The 22,220-nt window shown below is 39.4% G+C and overlaps 1 protein-coding gene across 4 annotated transcripts in view; it reads right to left on the bottom strand.

The window, feature by feature from the left end:
• The window catches only part of PIK3CB (phosphatidylinositol-4,5-bisphosphate 3-kinase catalytic subunit beta), an 86,472-nt gene that overhangs the window by 43,220 nt on the left and 21,032 nt on the right, over nucleotides 1-22,220 (bottom strand). For 2 of the 4 annotated variants that reach the window (XM_050308300.1, XM_050308301.1), the window contains 2 exons: nucleotides 8,171-8,261; nucleotides 5,058-5,176 (listed from right to left, as the gene is read on the bottom strand). The gene's annotated coding sequence lies outside the window, so the exon portion shown is untranslated. The remainder of the gene's footprint in view (nucleotides 1-5,057; nucleotides 5,177-8,170; nucleotides 8,262-22,220) is intronic. The other 2 variants (XM_050308302.1, XM_050308303.1) reach the window with 1 other exon arrangement.

The following is a 22,220-nucleotide window of genomic DNA, read 5'->3' as shown; positions in this document are numbered from 1 at the left end:
TCATGTGGTACTATAAATATTTCCCAGCAGTTTGGTTAAACTGCCACATGAGCTGGCCCCATGGAATGGAAAATTAAGTGTCCATTTAGTCAAGATTCCTCCAAAAATCAGAATAAAAATATCACCATTTAGTTTTCTAAAAATATCTACGTATAGAAAACATTAAAGGCCTTATTTAAAGGCCTTGTTCCCTCACAGTGCTCAGACTGGTACCAAGAGTGGTCTCAGCTGTCAGAGAATCTGAACTTGATTCTCCTCATGAAATATAGGAAATTATTCACACAAAAAAAAATTTATTGAGGGTTTTTTTATCATGATCCCTGATTATTTTGCCTCTTCGTCTTCTTTATTCCTCTGCTGTGCCCCTTCGGCACTGAAGTCAAGATTTTAAAGCCACAATGAAAGAAGTTTCTACTCAGATATTAATGCCTCTAAATAAAAGTGGCCCAGCTTTCAAGAAATGCTGAGTACCTGAATTTGCAATTGCCTTATGCAGGACTCAGAGACATGAAAAAAAAATGCAGACATGTTAACTGGTTTCAAATTAAAATTTAATCTAATTCTAAGCAACTTGATTTGAACAGATGGTTAGATTAGACTACCTCTAGTCACCCCTTCTCATGGAAACGATTCCATGATTCAGTGCAAGCATAGTTTTAAAACCAGCTACACATGAGATTATTGTCTTCAGATTTTTTTTTCCTGGAAAAGAAGTCTACAGGTAGAGAACAACACTATTAAAAATGGTATGCCAGACTCTGAAGATTCATCAGAAGTGGTTTGAACAATGAGGATAAAAGGACACTCTTACTCCTCGTTACTTTATGCTCAAGAAAGTAAACTCATTTTCTGCTTCCTCCAAAGAATATTCATGATAAACTAAACAAGTGAATAAAACTTAACTCCCAGGCTTCTGACAGACTTCTGACAATTCACTGACAGCACATAATTCATAATAACAAAAACACAACAGTAACATAACAGTTTCTCACAAATCATTTTCTGCTCTATCTTGCAATCACCAAAGCTGGGGCCACTGTGAGAAAACATCTCCTTTCAGCTCACTGGAATGCAGTTCTGCATGGGCAAGATGGGAAGGAATATAAAGAAATGGAAGAAAACAGTGGATTAGAAAAGCACTGTCATATGAATACCAGTTCACTTGACATCTTTTAACCAAGAAAGTCAGGGAGATAAGAAGGAGGAAAACTCAAATGAAAAAAAAGCCCAGGTAAATAATTCCGTTTTCTATGTCAATTGGGCTGGGAGAACATATCTGGTAGGTTCAGCTTTAGGGAATTTTCTAATCACCTCTCAGAGATTTTGGAAAGTTTTGAAGAGCAGCAGGCAGAGCGGGCCCTGACATGAGGGCCAATGCATTCTGTACAGCACCCTGAAGGACAGGGAGCTGAGGCTAAAGATTTGGGGAAAGATTAGACCTGGAGAGTTCACAACCCAGACATTTTTATTTTTAAACTCATTTTTAATCCTGCAAATCACTGTAGATACTTTCTGTACTAGAGGAAGATTAGAATGACATGTTAGGGTATGTTGAGTTCTAATGCTACACTAAACATTTAAATGAGGGAATGCTTATATGGATATTTTAAACAAACAACCAAAAATCAGTCTTAACAGAAGAGGTGAGTGGAGGTGGCACAGGGGAAGAAAAAGGACTGGACAGTCAAACTGAATGAGAAAGGAGGAGAAAGAGCTGAACCATAACCCAAAATAAAGATGTCATTGTAACACAGGTGAGTCAGAGATTTTCCTCCAAAGCTGCATAACTGCTTGTGCCAGCAAAGGGAAGCTGCAAACAGCAGCAAGAGGAGTGGTAGTGATGGTTTCTTCCAGCCTCAGGGCTGGTTTGCCACTTCTCTGTTCTTAAGCTCATTATAAAAAATGTAGGTAAAACTACAGCCTAAAGGCCTGGTTTTTCAGCAGCCCAAGCTATTATTCAAACAACTTTGGAATGTCTCCATTATGAATCTGAAAAGGTGCATTAATAATCTGGAGCTGTGCTCCTACTGATTCACCGTACCAAGCAAACTGTAGGGCCCCAGACTCCCATTGCTAACCAAAAATTGTACAAGAATTCTTCATAGTCTAACAACAAAACTAGGAAATATTAAATCACTATTAGTTCTGCTCTCCAGTATTTCCTTGCCTGTTCTACCACTCCTAGGAACTTCTAGTTCTACTGTAAACACAAACATTCCACTTACAAGCCATTTAAAAATATAAATGGTTAATATTTCCTCTCCTTTTGAATTGTACAAATGGACCTAGACCATCAGATCTCACCAGGTGACTCCCCAACCCTTTCCTTCAGCTACTGAAATGTTACATCTCTAAATTATGAGCTAGGTTACTTTCTACTATACAAATAGTTAAAACCAGAAATGGAGGATTTCCTATATATAGACACCTCTTCACAAAGGGACTAAAAGATTCACTTTTTAATTATTTCTGACATTTCAATCAAAACCTCTAGGAAAGAGAATTATTCTTCAGCAGACAGATTGTATGCATCTAGAAAGAGAGGTAAAACAGTGAAATAATTAGAACCTGTGGAAAATTAATGAGGAGTAAAATCTTCTCCTACAAGGGGGTCACACAGACCAAAAACACAGAACAACCACATAAGCAGACTGTGCTTAAGTCTCAGAGGTGCCATGGATCCTAAAAGACAGAAAGATGCCCTTTAAGGGAAAAAAAAATTTAAAAAAAAATTAAAAAGCATTTTATATGCTTCATCACTAGACCAAAAATAACTAAGATTATCTAAGAATCACACACTAATTTAGGTTGAAAGGGGCCTCTGGGAGGCAGCTGGTCCCAAGATTAGTTTCCACACTGAAGTTAAGCACATTGCTTAAGAGTTTGCACAGGTAATTTAGAAAGTTTTCCTGGACAGAGGCTCCACAGTCTCCCAGAAATGCTGCTACCCTTGGAGCCTTCAGCAGCTGACTGGGGCCTGGGGTTACTTTTCCCCAGCTGTGAGATTCTGCATCTGCTTTTAAGACTTCATGACAACCCCACCTGGCTTTTATCTGTGAATAGAGATGTTACTCAGACTTCATTTTAATGTTTTTAGCCCTTGAATGAAAAATTCCAGTTGAAAATACACTGAGATGATTGAAATGCACACAAGCATACACAAGTGTCCAAGTCAAAACAAACAAAAGTGGTTCCAAAACATTTCCCCCAGAAGGACAAATTAGAATCAGTTTTAGGTTCTAACATCTGAATTCTCAGTCTCTTAAAAATATAACAATTAAGGGGAGGGCAGGAAACACAAGTTTACTGGCTACTGAACACCTGAGCAAGTTCTGTGCCTGGCATAAACCTGAATACAGCGATTTAAAATGACTAAAGCTGTCTCCAGTGGACATTTTTCATTTCATTTGATTGGAGAGCTCAGTTTCAACTATATTGACCATCTGTTTTGGTAACTTGATTACCAGAGCCAAGAATTAACTTGTCAAACTAAGTGTTTAGGCAGCAAATAGCTATTATTTTATTTGGATATTGTGACAGGTGTCTGTATTTTTACTGTGTTGTCTAGTTAGTCAGTGAAATTAAAATAACTCCATGCAACACAATTCCTGAAATCTTTTCAGAGATCAGAATTCAAATATCAGGTACTGCAAGAACATTTCTTGAGTGTCTTTACCAGCCACTTGACATATATCCTGGATCAGGAACTGCTGCAAATTTAAATGTGCTGACTAAAAACTGCAGCGTTTGTTTCAAGTACTGACAGAAGGGGAACTGACACACATCGACTTCTTTAAATCCACATTTAACTGAATTATATAGGGTTGGAAAAGTTATCAATCTAAACGTGTTATTCTGCCAGTTAAAAAACAAAAACAAAAAAAAACAAAAACAAACAAAAAAACCCCGCAAACTGGAAAAAACACCGAGGATGAAAAGTTTAGCTTATCTGAGTAGGTCAGTGCAGGTTTCACAGACATTTTTCTACCCAGATTTTGAGGCCACGTAAACATCCGTTTTTAAAGAAGAAGCTCAGAGGAGTCACTTCCTCTTAGTAATAAAGCAATATGCCAAAATGCACGTCTTGTGAACTAAAACCATTTGTTTCTCCCTTTCAGTTCTAGTGGCCAGGTATTTTTAATTCCCAACTATGCATTCAAGTGTATCTCCAGTTACTCCCACAGAAACACATTCACAAAATCACACAGCATGAGTAAATATGAGTAGATATATGCAGGTTTTTTCCCCAGTTTCCAACCTCTAGAAGAATATTTTTAAAGATTTTACCATCTGATGCAAACAAACTCACAGAAAAATTATTCCTTTTCCCATCTCAAGCATGTGAAGTAGGTAGAAATTAAGAATTATACTGTATTGGTATATAAATGATTGGGTATCTAGTGGTAAAAAGTGTCATCTCCAGTTCCTGTGTTAGGTAGCAAGGTTTCTTTTATTATAAATGAGACACTTGTCTCAGCCCAGAATTGACAAAATCTACAAATTAACTAGACACTGTGAAGAAAAGATGTATCTGAGACCCAGTCGAGAACTAATTCTAGTTTGATGGATGATGGAACTGCAGTACAGGACAAATATTAAAATACTGACAACAAAAATATTAATTAGTCAGAAAGTGTTAGGAGTAAAAAGTTACAGACCAAAAAAATTGTATTTCCACATTCCCTGGTAGATACAATCAGGGCTTTAGCTTTTGCCAGCAAGTAGGGGTTTATACATAATTACATCTAATCTAGACCACTCCCTGCTCAAAACCTTAACCAGAATGCACAGCAGCCAGGAGAAAAATCTGAAGCCCACCCAAATTTCACAAGACACAACTGACTCTAAGATGGAAGTTGCTTCAATAGGAATCCATGAGAGTCTATTACCAGCTGATCAGCTGAAATGAGTATGGAGTCACTGATTTACTTTTTAATACAACTGTAACAAAATGAAGTACAATAATAGCCTAATAACCACACTGACTTTACAGGGGGGAAAAAACAAACAACCAAACAACTCTCCCCACCAAAAAAGCCCCACTCTGTAATACTCACTCCAAAGAACCTTTCCTGTTTCAATCTGACTGGGTAGTGAAGATACTTCTATTAAACATCATTTTCTTACTATTTCCCTTGTTTCTTTGGAAGACTCCACGAGATGACCTAAATGTGACCTAAAAAAGTAAAACACAACATAATGTAAGTGACCAAATGAGAAAATCAGCAATTTATAGTTGATTTATAAGCTCCATCAACTCTTTGTGCAGAAATACCTAATTAATCACAAATTTTCATTGTCTTCAAATACCACAGCACCACAGCCTCATTACACAATCTAACAATTAAATGAATGTCAAATCTGCAAACCCTCTGCTACCAGAAAGAAAAAAAGAAAAGGGAATAATAATTAGAATATGCCATTTATTCTAATAATATAGATATTATAATGTTGAATTAGTCAAAAGCATATTTAGCTACTATGAATATTTTTAAATTTTTGCACACTCAATTTGGATCAGACCAACATACATTTGCTGCCATTAAAGACAAAGAAAAAAGGCGAGAGAGTTGCCTTCATTCTCTCTGTCCACATTTTCTCTTTTACCCTGGCTGCAAACTGATTTTGGATTGCTTTTTGTTGTATTTGTTGTTTTTTTTTTAGGAGTGTAATGTCATCTGTAGTTCTACTGAGGAGAATTTGAATCGATGGCATAAGTGATCCCATCCTCCTATTCATATTTCAATGTGTGAAACGGCCCAAGAAAGGTTCAGGAGGTCTCCTCTGACCAACACCCTGCAGATGTACAGGACAAAATATCTCCACAGGGCCAAGACATCACCCTGCAAATCAGTCTCTCAGAAGAGAGACATAAACAAAAGCTATTTCCAACCCCCTTGAGCACCAAGCAGCACTGTCAGTTTGCACTGATATTATCTACAGGTTTGCAGGCAAAGCACAAGGCATGGAGCTGCACTCCTCTCCACATCAACAATTCTTTTTCTAAACCACGCTCTGTAGGCCCCACTGTGCTTGTAAGAGCTCAGCCCAGTGACCAGGAGCGAGGGCTGTCACTGCCCCAGGCCCACATGGAGCAAACTCTTCCAGGAACTGGCACGTAGAGCACTCCGAGGCAACTTAGATCCTTCAGTGGCTTTGAGGGAGAAAGAGTTGCTGCCCCACCTGCTTAAGTCTGAAAAAAATTAAGCTGCTGCTCCACACACAACCTTTTGAAAACAACCTTCTGATGTAGGTTCTTCGCTCCATGTGCAAGAAGCCAATCAACACACAAAGTTGAGGTTTTTGATTAATTTACCAACTTATGAACTAGTTCAGAAACTTCTCATGGTTAAAGTCTAGGAGCCTACAGCAGGCAAGAGGCAAAAAGAAAAGGCTAGAGAGAAATGAGGGCAGTCCTAGGTGATTTAGAAATTTCAAGGGCAAAGGAACAGTGAAGTACCAGCCTGGAATTCATATTTTACAGCTGTGGCAATATTTGTGTTTGTGGAATCAGAAAAATCAGAATCAAAAGCTCCTGGTCAACAGGCAGGAGCCTGGGAGGGGTGTGGAATGCATCACACTATAGCTCAGAGTCATTACTTGCAGAACTGTTTCCCCTCTTCTCACAGATCTTCACATCTGCACTGGAGGTCAGACATGGCATTGACAAGAGGCTTCCTGCAGGGCCTCTACAATCACCTGTAAGGGAACAGCCGGCCCTCCAGAGCTTAAAACACTCCTGATATACACAGACAAATTGCCCATTACTGTATTCAAGCATGAGAAACAAATCCTTCATTAGAGGATTTGAAATAGCTGTGTAGCTTTATCTGCCTTGCTAAGCAACCTTCCTAATTTTTCAGACCAGCAGAACAGGGGTTAAAAAAGGTGGGTTTTTTCTAAAACATTAACAATCCTATGAAGTAATTCAGGAATGGCCAAATTGTGTGATGGCAACCAAAATGCCTGTGACAACATAGTAAAACCTTCTACAGTTCTCCACCTCTCCTCTATGCTTCTCTATGTCCACAGAGACACTTATGAATGTAAGACCCCGCAAAAATTGTGCCACAAGTAAAGAAAGGGGAGAATCTACAAGAAACTTTTGCCTTAAACTCCCATGTGGCATCTAATGTTCAAGAGAAACAATTACAAGCCAAGGAAACAGATCACTCACAAAGACAGAGAAAAAGGGAGAAAAAAGGAAAAAAGAAAAAAATGAAGCCATGTAAGATACCACATAGAAATTACCAGGCTAATTGTGGCCCTGTGGTCTTCTACTCCGTAACAACTTGCAGACTCACCAGACAGGCTGCTCTGTGAATTCTGCCAGAGTACACAAAGAATCACTTGTTGGAGAGGATACTCCGGGTTTCTTTAGGATAAGGAACTCCGAGTGGGTCGAATGACATGACATAGCAGTTTCTTGAGAATCCTCCTCTCTGCAAATAAATCTCTGGCTCTGGAAGAATGCACTGAGGAGGATGTCAGGAGAGCACTAGCAGATGTTTAGGAAAGTGACACCCAGAGAAGGGCACAATTAAGGTATTTCATTGCTTTTGGTTCACATCTCTGGCTGCCTCAAAGCTGTCGAGCATCTCATGCTCTCAATAGCACTGGAGATTGGACAAGTGAGTGTCAAGCTAAATTAGTTGCTATAGCATCTAACTGGCAATGAAAAAACTCATCATTTCACCAAGTCTGAGACAAGAAAAGGATTAACCATCAGTAAATGTACCAAACATCTTCAAATTAAAAAAACTACTGAAAAATATAAATCAACTCAGTCTCCTTAAACCTTAACTTTCAACCATAGGCATAAAATTCTTCAAGAACATTCACTATCAGTAATTAAGCCACTAAAACAGCGAGAAAATGACAAACTTGAAGCAGTGCACATCTGGCTAAATCACAGCAACCTCCACCTTCCACATACCGTATATCTGAGTGCAAATTTGAAAATGTGAGTCAAAGCCTAGATCTGGAAAAAAACATTCCTTATTTATTACATAGTGTTGTGTTCAGACTGATTTAAACAGCAGAACTGTACATAACAACCATCCTAATTGTGCACTGCCCGGAGTCTCTTCAACAGCACAAACCACTTTTGACCTTTTAAAGGTGGGACTTATTTCTGCAGTAATATCAAGAGACAAAATATCTTACTGACCATGGACAGCATACTGTTACACACACAGCAGCATTCTTCTTTGTGTTCTGCTTTCACAGGTGTTGGTGGTTGGTCAAAAAACCATAATATCCTTAAAAAAAAAAAAAAAAGGCATCAACCTTCTCTGAAACGTGAAACCTGCCTATCTCGTACAAAATCTTTTAACCAAAAGAAAACAGGCACAGAGCTACAAGCTCTCATCACACAAAAATAGCCACAGAAACAAACAAGGCAGAGACAGAAATTGCAGAACACCAAGTTGTAAGCCAAATGAGTTCAAAAAAGAGAACTAAAAATCAGTTTACAGCCTTCCTTATTCCTGAAGATGGACAAAACGGAGAACACAAAGCATTTTCTTGAATAACTAAACATGTGGGTCAGTGTTGTTCTTTAAGTTAAATGGGTAATAGCTAGAAACATGATTTGAGCCTAAATTCAGTCACATATCTTCATTAAGAAGAACTCGGTATCATAATTATACTTATCCAGTGGGTCATTCAGAGCAGGAGCTCTGTGCTAACCTACTCTGAATCAGCCTGTAAGGAAGCCTTGTTCCCTCTTCCCAGACAGCCAGCCTCACAAAGCCATGGCTCACCTCTGAAATCCCCTTCAGTGTCCAACAGGCTTGTTTAAAACAGATTTATACGCACACAGTCACATACTAATATGCTTTACAATAAATATTCCTTTTTTACTTGGTTACACACACTGCTGAGTTGCTTTCAGTTTAGAACTGCAGTGCAATACCAAAAACATCTTGCAAAGTTTTCACCAACTCTTTATTTTGCAAATACTTTTAGTCTCAGGCTGCGCCAGGGCAGGTTTAGGTTGGACATCAGGAGGAATTTCTTCAGCAAAGGGTGATCAGACACTGGAACAAGCTGCCCAGGGAGGTGTTTGAGGAAAGGCTGGACAGGTTGGACGTGGCACTCAGTGCCCTGGTCTGGCTGACATGGAGATGTCCGGTCATGGGTTGGACCTGATGATCCCAGAGGTCTTTTCCAATTGACTCCAGTTCATTCTGTGATTCTCTCAGGGTGTTAATTACTGACATTTGAATTCAGCTGGGGGGGTGGGGTGTGTGCCCTTTTCATAGGTATGATGGTGCTCAGGGTTAAGTAACCCAGTAACCCTCCTACCGACTGCACCTTAGAACTCAATACAATTCAAGTTGTGAAGCAAATGACAATCTTTTGTCTTTATTGTAAAGTTAACATAAAAGCAAAAGACTATGGGCTCTTATCGGCACTGGAAAATGAAGGACCTTAAAATAAAGAAGCAAAGAACAGATACTTCCAGATGACAAGGAATCACCTGCATGATTTTGGATCAACAAACAGAAACCTAGACAAAAATAATTTACTTTTATTTTCCCAGAATGATTCAACTGTTTTTCTCCTGCTCTGCTAGCTTCAAAAGAAATAGCTCTGGGTAAAGCAGAAGGGGAAGACATCACTGTTAATGAAGCTTAACAAAAAGACTACTAGGTGACAGATTTCCCTCTCACATTCTGCCAGGCAGCCAGTCATTCTCTCATCTGAGAGCAGTGTGCTGAGATCAAGACTGGCAAGGTCTCTGCTAGTGGGAGATCCTGCAGATGCCCTCAGCATTGGAGAGGGATGGCTGCCAGTGCTCATAACTTCTGATGACAACTGCAGAATAAGGAAAAATCCTAGGAGCGGTTCTGGGCTGGAAAATGTACTGGGTCCGAGGGTGCTCTGCAGTTCAAAAAGCACAAAGTTCTAGGCTGCACGTGACCATTTTATAAAAACAGCAGTGTTGTTATGGTTTCAGATGACTCACAAACAAGTGCTTAGATTTGCTTTATATTGCTGCATAAACACGGAGTCAAGTGAGCAACCCTTTCCAGCTCATTTCCAGTTCCGACCCAGCGTGGGGCACAAGTGATTACACAGCTGGTTCAGTAGCTCCAAAGCTGGTGACAAAGAAACGAATAGTTTAGACTGAACAGACTCATCCATGTGAAGATGTAACTCCTCCCAGGGCCCACAGACCACTTTCATCTCAAGGCCAGTGTTGCAGCTTTTCTAAATCTGGTTCACTACATCTGGCTCACAGAAGCGAAGAACTCGAAGCCGTGCTCCTCTTCCCAGAAATCCATCCCTACAGCACAGACACACGGTGTGAAGCTCAAAGGCTGGGGGCTGAGCTAACCAGATCACTGAGCAGAAGTTCAGGCAGGTGCAAACAAATCCACCACCCTGCACTAAAGTAGATTGCAAGCAGGAATAAGATATTTGATTCTGCACAGATTCGCATTACCTCTAAGGAAGTATTTGGACACAGAAGTCTTGGGGAGGGGGCATTAATTGCCAGCAGCACAGCAATTCCTGTACCTGTGGGATAGCAGTGAAGCACTGGTTCTTTGATGCTCTATCACAAGACAATTATGCCCCACACTTTTGTTTTGAACCATACCTCTGAATCTAGTTAATTACTGGGTGTAACACAGACCACAAAATTGCCCCCACACCATCATTTTTCATACAGAAATCTTATATTCATTTAATGAGCTCGAGGCCATTTTCAGGCATTCTAAAGTTTATGAAGTCCTTCTCCAGGATTTCTCTCTGATCGTCTTAAACTCTGAAGGACTCAGGGTGCTCAGGTCTGACTGACTCAGCATTTCCTCAGAATTCAGGGACAACTGAACACTGCCCTTATTGTTGATATATTCTCTACTCACTCGTGTGTCATAGATGTAAAAACACAAAAAAACCCTTCTGGTTCCACCCAAGAGTTATTAAATGGATAAATATTTACCTGCACTTTAAACAGAGAAATAAAACAGTGAATCTTCAACCTGGCTCTGCAAAGATCTTATTACAATTACTTAGTTACTTGAAACATTATTAGTAGGAGTTCTCATGATTTCTGTTCCTTGTGATCTCTTCTGTGTAGTCTATTTCCTTCACTACTTTCATACACTGATGTTTCACTTCCTATTTATGTTCTGTTAAATGCCTAATATGGAAAATTTATGTCTATTTAGTTCCCAAATTCTGCTTTTTGTTGTGCTCATATTTAAATTTATATAAATGGGAACACAGTAGTAGAGTTAAAAAGTAAAACTGAACAATTTTTCAGTAATTAATTACTATGAGCCATACTGTGAAGCAACTGCCCACTCTGCTCCAGGTATCACTTGAAAGGCTTTATTTTTTATTATTAAAATAAACCCCAAAATGTGGGTTGCAAGAGACCATGAACCAGCACAACAGGGTCTATCTAAATGTATTTCAAAGATATTCTGCTGCAGTCCAACTTGCTGTTTGATTCCAAATATCAACAGTATTCCATCACTAACATCATGTACACAGTAAATACTACCTGAAACTAAAAGTAATCACTAAGGATATTTCTTGTGCTGAAGAAGGAAAAATTCAAGCATCTAACAAATGCAGCTTACCTCCAGCTATATCCAAGACTCTATTAAGCTCTTTCATACAATGAAATGCTGTGCATTTTAATTTGCTCTTGCTCCCTACTCCCCATTCTTTCTACATAATTTAAGAACCCCAAATTTGCACTAATCCCAGGCTAGAAGCAGGAGAGAGCTTGATTAAAAAAAACCAAACCAAAACAAAAAACTAACAAAAAAAAAAAAAAAAACACACAAAAAACACCACTAAAAGACAAGCCTCCTCTCATAAAATCAACAGTTCAAATCTGAATCCATAAGTCAGATTTAAACTGTATTCACATATTTTACACTGCTTTTAGACAGACAGAACACTTGATGTAAAAACACACCAACCAACCCCAAACTATTTTCATCAGCTGCAATGCCCAGCACAGTGACTGAGACTATATGGCATTTTTTGGCTTCCTTCATTGACTAAAGGGTTTCAGTGCATTAACTACCTACCAGTTCTACTTTAGGCCTTGCTTCTGACAGAAGTCAAAGATGTTGCCGTGTCAGGAACACTTCAGTGAGAAATCCACTTCCATGTTCTGAGGAAGAGCAGAGCCTCAGCAGTGCAGAGCTGTAACTTGCCCTAAGTCCCTTGCAGGGCATTGCCACATTTATTCACACCAGAGAATTCCACACAAGGCAGCGTCACTGTGACCCTGTGTGAGAGCAGCACTGGCAGAGCACAGAAATCCTTTGGAATCCTTCTTCCATAAAGACAGCAACCTGCTGGGCAGGTCTCCTAATACAGGGGAATGATTTCCTACCTCTAGCACCGTAGATGCCCCAGTGAATAGGAGTGCTCTAACCAGATCGAGAATAAATCTATATCAAATAGAACCACATTGCAAGGCAATCCCTGGCACTGAGATGAACGGTGAGGAACAAGATGGAAAGAATAAAATTCATCCCTCTTAATTTCTGTGCAACATCTCAAAACCACAAGACTAAAGAAGACAAAGGTTGGACTGAAAATGATGAGTTTTCTGACATTTTCAGGGATGTAAACCCAGGCACATGGGAGAACTGCTGGAACAGCACTATCTATACTTGAGAAAGCAATTCCTAAAATATGCCATAAATCAGAAACCAAAAAAGTGACTTGCAAATGAAAACAAAGGCTTTTCGGTTTTCACACAAACAATAAGGGCTTGACCAAGATAAAAGTTTCTCAACACCTCACTTGACAGCAGAAGAGTGACCTACCGAGGAAAGACTCGGAAAATATTTGCTTTAACTCCTTTCAAAGTCTCTCCCATGATAAGTCAGAAAGAAAACAAAGCCCCTCTAGAATCCTATTTCACTATTTCTTTTGCCACTGCATCCCAATAAAATCTTTCTTCAGGTTAACTGGGTCTGTTAATCATCACAATGTAGACATTTGAGCTGAAGGTTTCAGGAATGCTGCTGTTTCTGAAGAACCCTTCTTATGCAAGGGCTCTAACCATCCACACTGCCTCTTTTACAAGAAAAGTGCCATTACCTAGGTAGAAGCCCTTGCTTACTCCACAAACAGAGACAAAAAAAACACCCAAAAAGCAGCATGTTACTGTCCTGGCTGACAAGTCCCAATTAAATCAACAATGAAGAAGCAACTTATGGCATCAAGAGGGTGGAGAACTTTCATAGTAATTGATATATATTGTCTGGCTGGTTTGAGATTTAGCAGTATAGCACACACAGCCTCCACCTCATTCTCTTGAGCCAGTGACCCCAGAAGATGAGCCTTAAGCATTTTAAATATTAAAGTATTTTTAAAACTGACAAGACAAAAGGAGACATCAAATGCTGAAGAGGTCTCTTTAAATCCTGTAGCTGCATTCAATAAAAGCTGACAAGTTATTAAATTAGAAATATATCTGAAAATACAGATGTGATTTCTGAAATTCACATTAAAAATAAAGTAACTTGAGGATACTAAAATGATTAGCTGCAGAGATAGACTGAGGCAAGAATTGCTCTGCCTTCTCATAAAATTTACCTAGAAGTTAACTGGAACAGGAATTATAACTCAGAGAAAACAGCTATAAATAGAAAGGGGTTAATCATTCAAATGTCTATTCCCATGACAAGAATACACTAAAGAGTCTAAGTTTCCCATCTTTTAATATGATGCTTTAAAAATACTTGAGCTGCTGTACTGCAGTCTGCCTCTACCTACTTTTTAAGAATAATTTCTCTCGTATTTTTTTTTTAATGCAGCGAAGGAGATTTACTTTCAATAAAAGCATCTGCACAGCCAGTGGGCAAAGCGAGTCTGTGCCTCAGCTGGAATGATTATACGCAGTAGCTGAAATGGATCTTTTTTAATGGGGCCACTTAAAACACATTTACCTTTTCTCCATTCTAATATAAAGCACATAAAAAGTTATTTGCTATCCATTTCAACTACCAGAGTTGCTACAAAGTACTTTTCAATTAAGTGCTTGCATTTATCCTAAAGCAGCACAGAAACTTGGAATCATTAAGGTTGGAAAAGGCCTCTAAGATCATTGGGTCCAGCTGTTCCTCCAGCACTGCCGGGCCCATCACTAAACCAAATCCCCAAGTGCCGCACCTCCACGGCTTTTAAATCCCTCCAGGAATGACAGTTGACATGATATTTGTTCAAGGGCATAAACACAAGAGAAGTTTACCACTCAAAGACACCAAAGAAAGAAGAAGTGCTTCACCCCCGAGGCCCAGCTGAAAACACACCACGATAACCAAACGTCTCTGAATTCCCCCAGCAGCCTTGTGACACACCTGGAAACAGCAGCCAATTATTACAAATCCCCAGTCAGAGCTTTACTCACAGGATTTCTCACCCAAGTAAATGAACGTTGAAGCTTTTAACTTAAACAAAATGGAACAAAGGAGAAAAAAATCCAGAGAGAGGAGTTCTTTATTTAAAATGTAGAAATAGATAAGGACTTTTGCCATTTTGGGGTGAATAGCAAATCGAATATAAAGTCTGTTGTAATCCAGCATATTGGCAGTGACTGAAATTACGACAGCACCCAACATGTGCATTCAGGCTTCAACAGATACAGAGCTGCTGAAAATCTTCAGGAACCACTCATGATGAGGAATGATGAGGAAAAGACTTGATTGTGGTCTTAACAGTTACTTCTAAGTTTCTCAGTTGCATCTTTACACTCTTGCACTACTTCTTTTTACTGAAGAGCTCTGTTCCTACTAAATAATCTTTCCTTTTTATGCAGTACTTTTCTGCTATTCTTAATCCCTGCAGCTCTTCACACACCACATTTATTTACAGCACCCAAGGGAAGCAGAAATCACTAGCTATCAAAACAGACTGCCATGCGAAAATAAACAATTGTTATGTACTTGTGTTAGCTGGACTCTAAGAATTTGTGCAGAACCACATTTGAGCATTAAAAATGGTACCCTCACACTTAAAACAGTGATTCATTAAACAAAATGTTGTTGTTGTTGTTATTATTATTACTCGGGTAAAAATAAAGTCAGATCATTATGCTGAGCTTTCTAAAATTATCAACATAGCTAGAGATCCCCTAATTCAAGTGTAAATAAACATTTTTAATAAAAATACTGCTCCCCTGCATTACTACCACTAGTACTACATGTAAAAAAGTACTTCTGAAATACTGGGGGAGTAAAACTGGCCTAGCATGAAGACTCCTATTATTCTATACAGATTAATACACATCTCAATAGTGATAACTCTTTCTTTAAACACATTGGAAATTTTGCCATAGTTTACACATAGTTTTTAATAGCTTATAAACATAATAAAATTTATTTAAAGTTAGTTGTGTATTTGGATGCAAATTATCAATATATTATAGATTTTTTTTTATTTTTAATAAAATATAAAAGGACATTTTTTTAAAGCATTGTCTCCGTCTTATGTGGATATCAAATATCAGCCTACCAAGCACAGATAATCGGTCCCTCTTCATTTTTATCATTAGCAACATAGAGGAAAGCATCTTTTTTTGCTAGCAAGTTTTGTGCCAAAAATTAATGCACCATTTGCTGCTGACAATCTGCCAAACTAATGTTTTCCTTCACTCAAGGGGGTTCAGAAACTACTACTCACTTCCCAGTCAGCATTTATCACAGATTCCCTAAGAAATCAAAACAAGACAGCTCTTCTCCACACACAGACACACACCTCTTCACACCTAAGCCATTACTACAAGTAAATAACTTCAAATATTTCAGCAGATGTAGACAAGTGCTCTTCACCTCCTGATATTTTGGCTCAGTCCTAATGTCATGTTGCACATGGGGCTTCCACTCAAACTCAGCATAAGAAAACTGACAGAATAAAATCACAGAAACATTTAGGCTGGAGAAGACCCCTGAGAGCGAATCCAACCTTTAATCCAGCACTGCCAAGCCCACCACTAAACCCTGACACCCAGTGCCACATCTGCACATCTTTTAGACACCTCCAGGGATGGTGACTGCACCACTTCCCTGGGCAGCCTGTTCCAATGCTAGATAATGTTTTTGGTGAAGAAATTTTTCCTAATGTCCAATCGCTTGCCACTTGGGAAAAGAGACTGAGCTTCACCTCCCTGTAACCTCCTTTGAAGTAGTTGTAAAGTTAAGTGATTGCAATGATGTTGTAAAGTTGTAAAGCAAGTTGTGGATGCCCCATCCCCGGAAATATTCAAGGACAGGCTGGATGAGGCTTGGAGCAAACTGGTCTAGTGGAAGGTGCCTCTGCCCAGGGCAGGGGGTTGGAACGAGATGATCTTTAAGGTCCCTTCCAATTCAAACCATTCTGTGATTCTACATTTGAAATCTAATTTCCTGCTGGGGATTTGGTTTTGTAGATATCCATTAAATAATAAAGGACTTAGATTCTTGTTCCTCCTCACATTGTGAGGCTGCCCTTGCAGGTGCCCATACAGACTGGGCACACAAAGATGCTCCATTCTCTGGTTTACTGCTGCCTGCACACCAAGTACTAACTCTTCTTTGCCTAGAGCATCCCTGGTTATGACTTGGACAATCCTCCTTAAGTATCTTCACTGATGTCTTGAATTGCACCCTTAGCAGGGCACAGAGATAACCAGACAGTAAATTCAGAGGTCCTCTTCTGTATTAGGCAAAACAAAAGGAAGACACTCAGCACTGAAGGCCAGAAACAGAAATACTCCAAGCCCACACTGTGTGCAGTGGTCTGAAAATGCCAAAGGCCTTGCCTCCCCTAGCAATACCCATGTAAGTCCAAAAGGGACCTAGAAAAAAAAAACAACCCAAAACTCAAACATCTGCAGAGAATGAACAGTATTTCCAGCCATCTTCAAGCCCCAAAATGCAGAGGACCCAAAGCAGCCCTCCCAGCCATCACTTGTACCACGCCAGCCCCAACATCACCCTGTGCACCTCTAGCCTGACTGCCAGCCCACAGCACAGCAGGCCACTCCTGTCCTAGTCTGGACTCATCTGGGACTTTCCTTCCCCCCCACAGTTGTCACCAGAGAGTTCTTTCTTCTAGAGATTCTGTCCTACAGAATATTACACTTCGTAAAGCACAAATTATTTCCCATCCTCAGGACAGGACCCCACAGTAAGGAGCAGTGGCCCCCAAGAGCCAGCAGTGTGAAAAGACAAGGCACTAAACAGAGCAAAGACATGGTTAACACACAGGTTCTTAAATTCTTTGGGGGTTGGGAGGGAAATAATGGGGGATCTGAGAAGAAGGAATGAGCCAAGAGTAGTAAACTTGGTGACACACTGTAAGAAGAAGGAAAAAAAGTAAAAAATCCAGGAACACAAAAGGTAGATGAAGAGGGAAAAGTACAGGCATAAGGACCAAAGTACTTTTCAAAACCAGGAAAGGAATCTGAGGTATGAAACCAATCAGGAAGGGGGTACAGTGCCCAGTGCAATTTTCAAATAACATTTCATGTGTGTCTTTCTACTGCATCAGCTTTGTACCTAGCTTTTTGAGTTTCTGCTGATATTTACCTTTGTTTGCCTGGTTCTCCCCTGTATGTGTGTCTGGGCCAACGTGTGCATAGGCACAAACCACAGGCTGACAAAGCACAACAATACTCACACCACTGACAGAAAACCATCACCCTGCAGTACTCAAGAGCAGTCTTTTGGCTGCCTTTTGTAGTGACACAAATGTAATCAGTTTTTCAAATCAACTATGCTTCATACTCTTCTGTTATTAACATCCTATACTAATGAACATAAAATTGTTAACTGAAAATAACACAGTACATTTCAAAATATCATCTTTTCTTCTTAGAAAACAAAATGATACAACAATATCAAAATGCATCTCTCAAGCACGTTATTTACAAAAGTTAATATTGCTCAATAGGTAGCTCCCATAAGAACCTCTAGCACTAAAACATGTTGTTGTTGGTTTTTTTTTTTTTTTAGACTATTTTTACAATATTCTCCAAACCGTCTACCTACTCTGATTTTTCAGCTGGTTCTAGTACCCTGTAGCTGCATGCAAACACGTCTTCCACATTAAACCTGTCACAAACCCACTTGACAGCAGGACTCTGAACCTCTTAAAATGTCAGGTTAATGACACAGAACACCAGCTATTGCACATTCCACACAACAGCTTTCATAAACAAGTATTTCACTGCTCTGTTACAGACACCTCCTGTGCCTGCAGACAGCAAAGGACTTTCAGAAACACTAAGAATTAGCAAATGCTTCACAACAGCACGGTACCATAAACCTAAAGACACACCAATATTCTTAAGAATTCTTATTAACTGACAACACCAACCACAAACACTCACATGACTTCCACAAAACTGTTTATCTACCTCTACCAGCCACACAAGCTGTGCCAAAATTGCTGCCAGCTGATGCCCACTCAAAGCTAACATCTTCTAATTCAACTTTAAATCCTCTCACAGGGTTGTGGATTTTTTTTTTTTTTTTTTTTTAATTTCAGAGGAGATATCGTGCCTGGGGTCAAGGAGAGGACAGGAAGAACCCAAACTGAGAGTGAACACTGCACCTCCTGATGGACTACACATCACCTTAGAATGTCCATTAGTTCCCAAATTAACACATGAACAAAAGCCTCTGCTTTCTGCTCTGGGTACAAGAAATCGAGGAAAAAGCCTGGGAAGAACACAGTGAAAAGAAGTTTAGACTCTTCAACTTAAACCTTTGGTGATCCCCAAAAGTGAACACCAAAAGAGAGTCACGAGAACACGTCTGTCACTGTCACCTCATCACCTCTTACAAGTAGATCCTTGCAAAGAGGAAAGATAACGTCACACACGGGCACAAAAATCACACCCACGACACAGACTTGTTTCCATTACAGAGCATATCTTTCCCATTCAATCATCACAGTTTCTGGAAAACAGAAAAAGAAGTGTTTTCATACAGCCACTAGTGAAGTGAAGTAGTAAAAGATCATTTACCAACCTAATACGGGAAGTAAAACTCTTCAGCATTACAGCAACACATTGAGCTAAGCTACACAAGCATAAAATCAAACAGTATCTCTGATGGAATTCCTTTAAGACACCTTGATGAATTCACAAAGCTATTCTAAAAAATCAGAGTAACTACTACAACTAACAGCAAGATGTTCTAGAAATAGAAGGACACCCTTTACAATTCAGTTCCATGGTAAAATGTTAATGCAATACTGCTTATCAACAATATGCAAGTTGAAAAATTTTGAAAGAAACAAAAGTTGTGAGTACCAAATTTATATTAAGTATATTTTGCATTGAGAGAAAAATTACAGTACTGCTAATTCTTATGCTCTTTTAGCAGTAAATACATTTCCATATGTAGTATGTAATGACAAGAAGTTCCTCTTGAGTTCAGCTAATGAATAATTTTTAGTCAAGAGTACATAAGGTAAGAAACTAAATATTTGAGGTTCTCACAGCTGCCCTCCTCCCTTTTCAATGCAACTGAAAAAGTTGCCCCCACCTGCCCCCCCAGGTAACAGCCAAAGCTGTGAAGTGGAAGTAACAAAGAAGGTACCCGAGGACAGCCCAGATCCTCTATTTGTGCACAGCCGGTTTTCTGACAGGCTGTCTCTGTAACACGGTAGCAATTACACATGGGCTACCTAAAACTGGTAAAGCCAAACCAAGTAACAATGTACACACACACAAATTATCAGTAGAGGAGCAGAACTGCCCCAATCCCACCCCTCAAAGGAAGCTTTTCTTGACTCATCAGTGTCACTCTTTGTTTCTTTAATCTTCTGAAGCCAGTATGTAAATTCAATTATGTTGGTAGCTAGAAATCCACAAGCATTTGCACATCAGGGCCTCTCCTGCAACTCTTAATGTATGTAAATGAAACCACATTCCTGAATTTATTTCCACCAAGGGTTGAGATAAAAAGATCTACACATGTAAATTTGACAGACTGTAACACAGATTGGTCTATGTTGTTTATAAAGTACCTGGTACTTCAGGAATTGCACAGATACATGTAACCTTCACTTTGCAGCATCTCCAACTCTTGATTTTTCAAAGAACCACCACCTGGTTTCCTGCTGTTCATTCTGGACCCTAGTTGTACACCTCACCAAAGTCCTCATAATCTGAGGCACAGGATTTGAGATGCTGTGTGTAACACCACGTGTCTTGCCCAGGGGTATCAATTGGAGTAAAAACACGCATTTACAAAAAATAAACCCCCAAAAAAGAAAACCCAAAGCAAACAAGCAAGAGTCTCTGTGCAACTGTGTAAATGATGCTCATTTCAGACTCTTGTCTCCGGGACTGCTTTCACAGAAACTGCCACTTGTGCAAAGGAACAAACTTCGTAACTTAACTTAACGGTCTGCTGCTCCTGAGAGCGGAAAATCAGAAAGCCCACCTCGAACCAAAGCAGCCCCATGGACTTTGAATAAATACAATGCCACATTCTACAGTCCAGCAACCCCAGTTATTTATTTTGAGATAACCGGTGGCAACTTTTAAAGATCCAAGGGCAAAACTTGCACGTGTATCTCTAGATCTGTGAAAAAGCACTTAAGCTGCTTGAACTCTGTGCCTCTGGTCACTGAAACACAATACCAGCTTTCTAGCTAACCAGCCAAAACACCAGCCTGCATTTCCACCCAAATTCTAAACAATAACAGTGTTTTTCCTGCCCCCTCCTCGTGGTATATATAGCAATCTAACAGCTTGTATTTTCACTGGACTTTGGTTTTAAATTACTTGCAAAAGAGAGCATATTGCAGACATATGCAAACTTTATTAAAGGGAAAGGATCAGTGGAGCAGGACATATTCTCTCTTTACTCCATCACAAAAACCAAAGAAAGGGTTTTTTATTTTTTTTAAGAAGGCTTTCCTACACTAGAAATTGGAGTTCTGCCAAAAGTCCACAGACAATTGGAGAACCAGAGAACTTATGACATCAGATATTCCAGGGAAATTAAACCTGACTTAACAGAAGTGATTTTTACTCAAGAATAACAGATATTTAAATAGACAATCAACAAATATATTTTAAGACGATGTAAAAAAGTTTAACTAATGTTAAAAACCCCATCCAAGTATGTTTTCAAATCAATCCACACCAAAACATTCTTGATGTTACCAATATCCCTGACACTCTAAAAAAGGCCAATAAAACAGTTACCCACAAATTTCAGTTCAATGATGTTTTTCTGATTCCCCACTCTTTTGAAAAGCACTGCTTGCTGGAATGAAACTTTCTAAGCCTGAAAAACCACCATCAGTCTGAACTGAAGCTTCTAGATCAAAGTTTCCAAGTGACCTGGTGATTGATTCGCCAGCCACCTTAATGCATTCCACTAGACTTCACAACCCTTTGCCAAGCATATGGATATTCAATATTCCTTTATATGCAATTTTCCTAAAAGCAAACATGTTATAAAATTTTATTTCACCTTTTAATTAATTTTTGAAGACATACAGCTGTGGGAATCTCTAGCTAATGGCGTAAACCACAGGCCAATCAAATTTCCATGACATCCTTCATGTATTCATCTAAGTAAATCCTAAATTACAGTCAGGAAAACATAAATAATGTGTTGCTGGGGTTTCTAGTAATGCCCAGTTTCAGTAACTTAAGCCTGAATAAACTTCAGTATCAACAGAATAAGAGCAATATGGACTTAGAGAGTACATAACATTTACAGTTATGGGTGCAGTTATCAATTCCAAACGAAGAAAAACCTCACCCATGTGTCTAGTGACAAGAATACACACAAGAAAAGACCGTCAATGCATACAGTCCCGGGGAAAAAAACCAAACCAAAACAAAACTAAGCTTTCTGGATTTTGGAAGGTATCCAACATGAGTCCAACCATACACGTGTTGGAGCTAGACAACCAGCGAATCTGGCATGAAAGGTTTCCGTTTCTCTTTCAGGAACTCTTTGGGAATAATGAAGATTTATGCCCCCCTTTCACAGAAAGAGCTCCCCGTCTGCGGAATAGTTTAGTTGTCTGTTAAAAGAGCACAGGATGCCTGTACGCTGCCAAAGTACCGCGCCGGGCTGCACAGAGCGTGGGCATCTGACTGGAAACACATTTCCGAAATACTGCTTTGCCATACAAATTCCTGCGGTTCGGAAGGAAAACAACGCTCAGAAACCCGACTGAAAACAACCAGGAGCATCGAGACACCTAAACGCCACTTA

Source organism: Myiozetetes cayanensis, unplaced genomic scaffold (assembly GCF_022539395.1).
Source record: "Myiozetetes cayanensis isolate MyiCay16 unplaced genomic scaffold, myiCay2020 scf13, whole genome shotgun sequence".
NCBI classification, from domain to species: Eukaryota; Metazoa; Chordata; class Aves; order Passeriformes; family Tyrannidae; genus Myiozetetes; species Myiozetetes cayanensis.
Note: the sequence above shows the minus strand (reverse complement) of the source record. Positions and strands in the feature narration are given on the sequence as shown.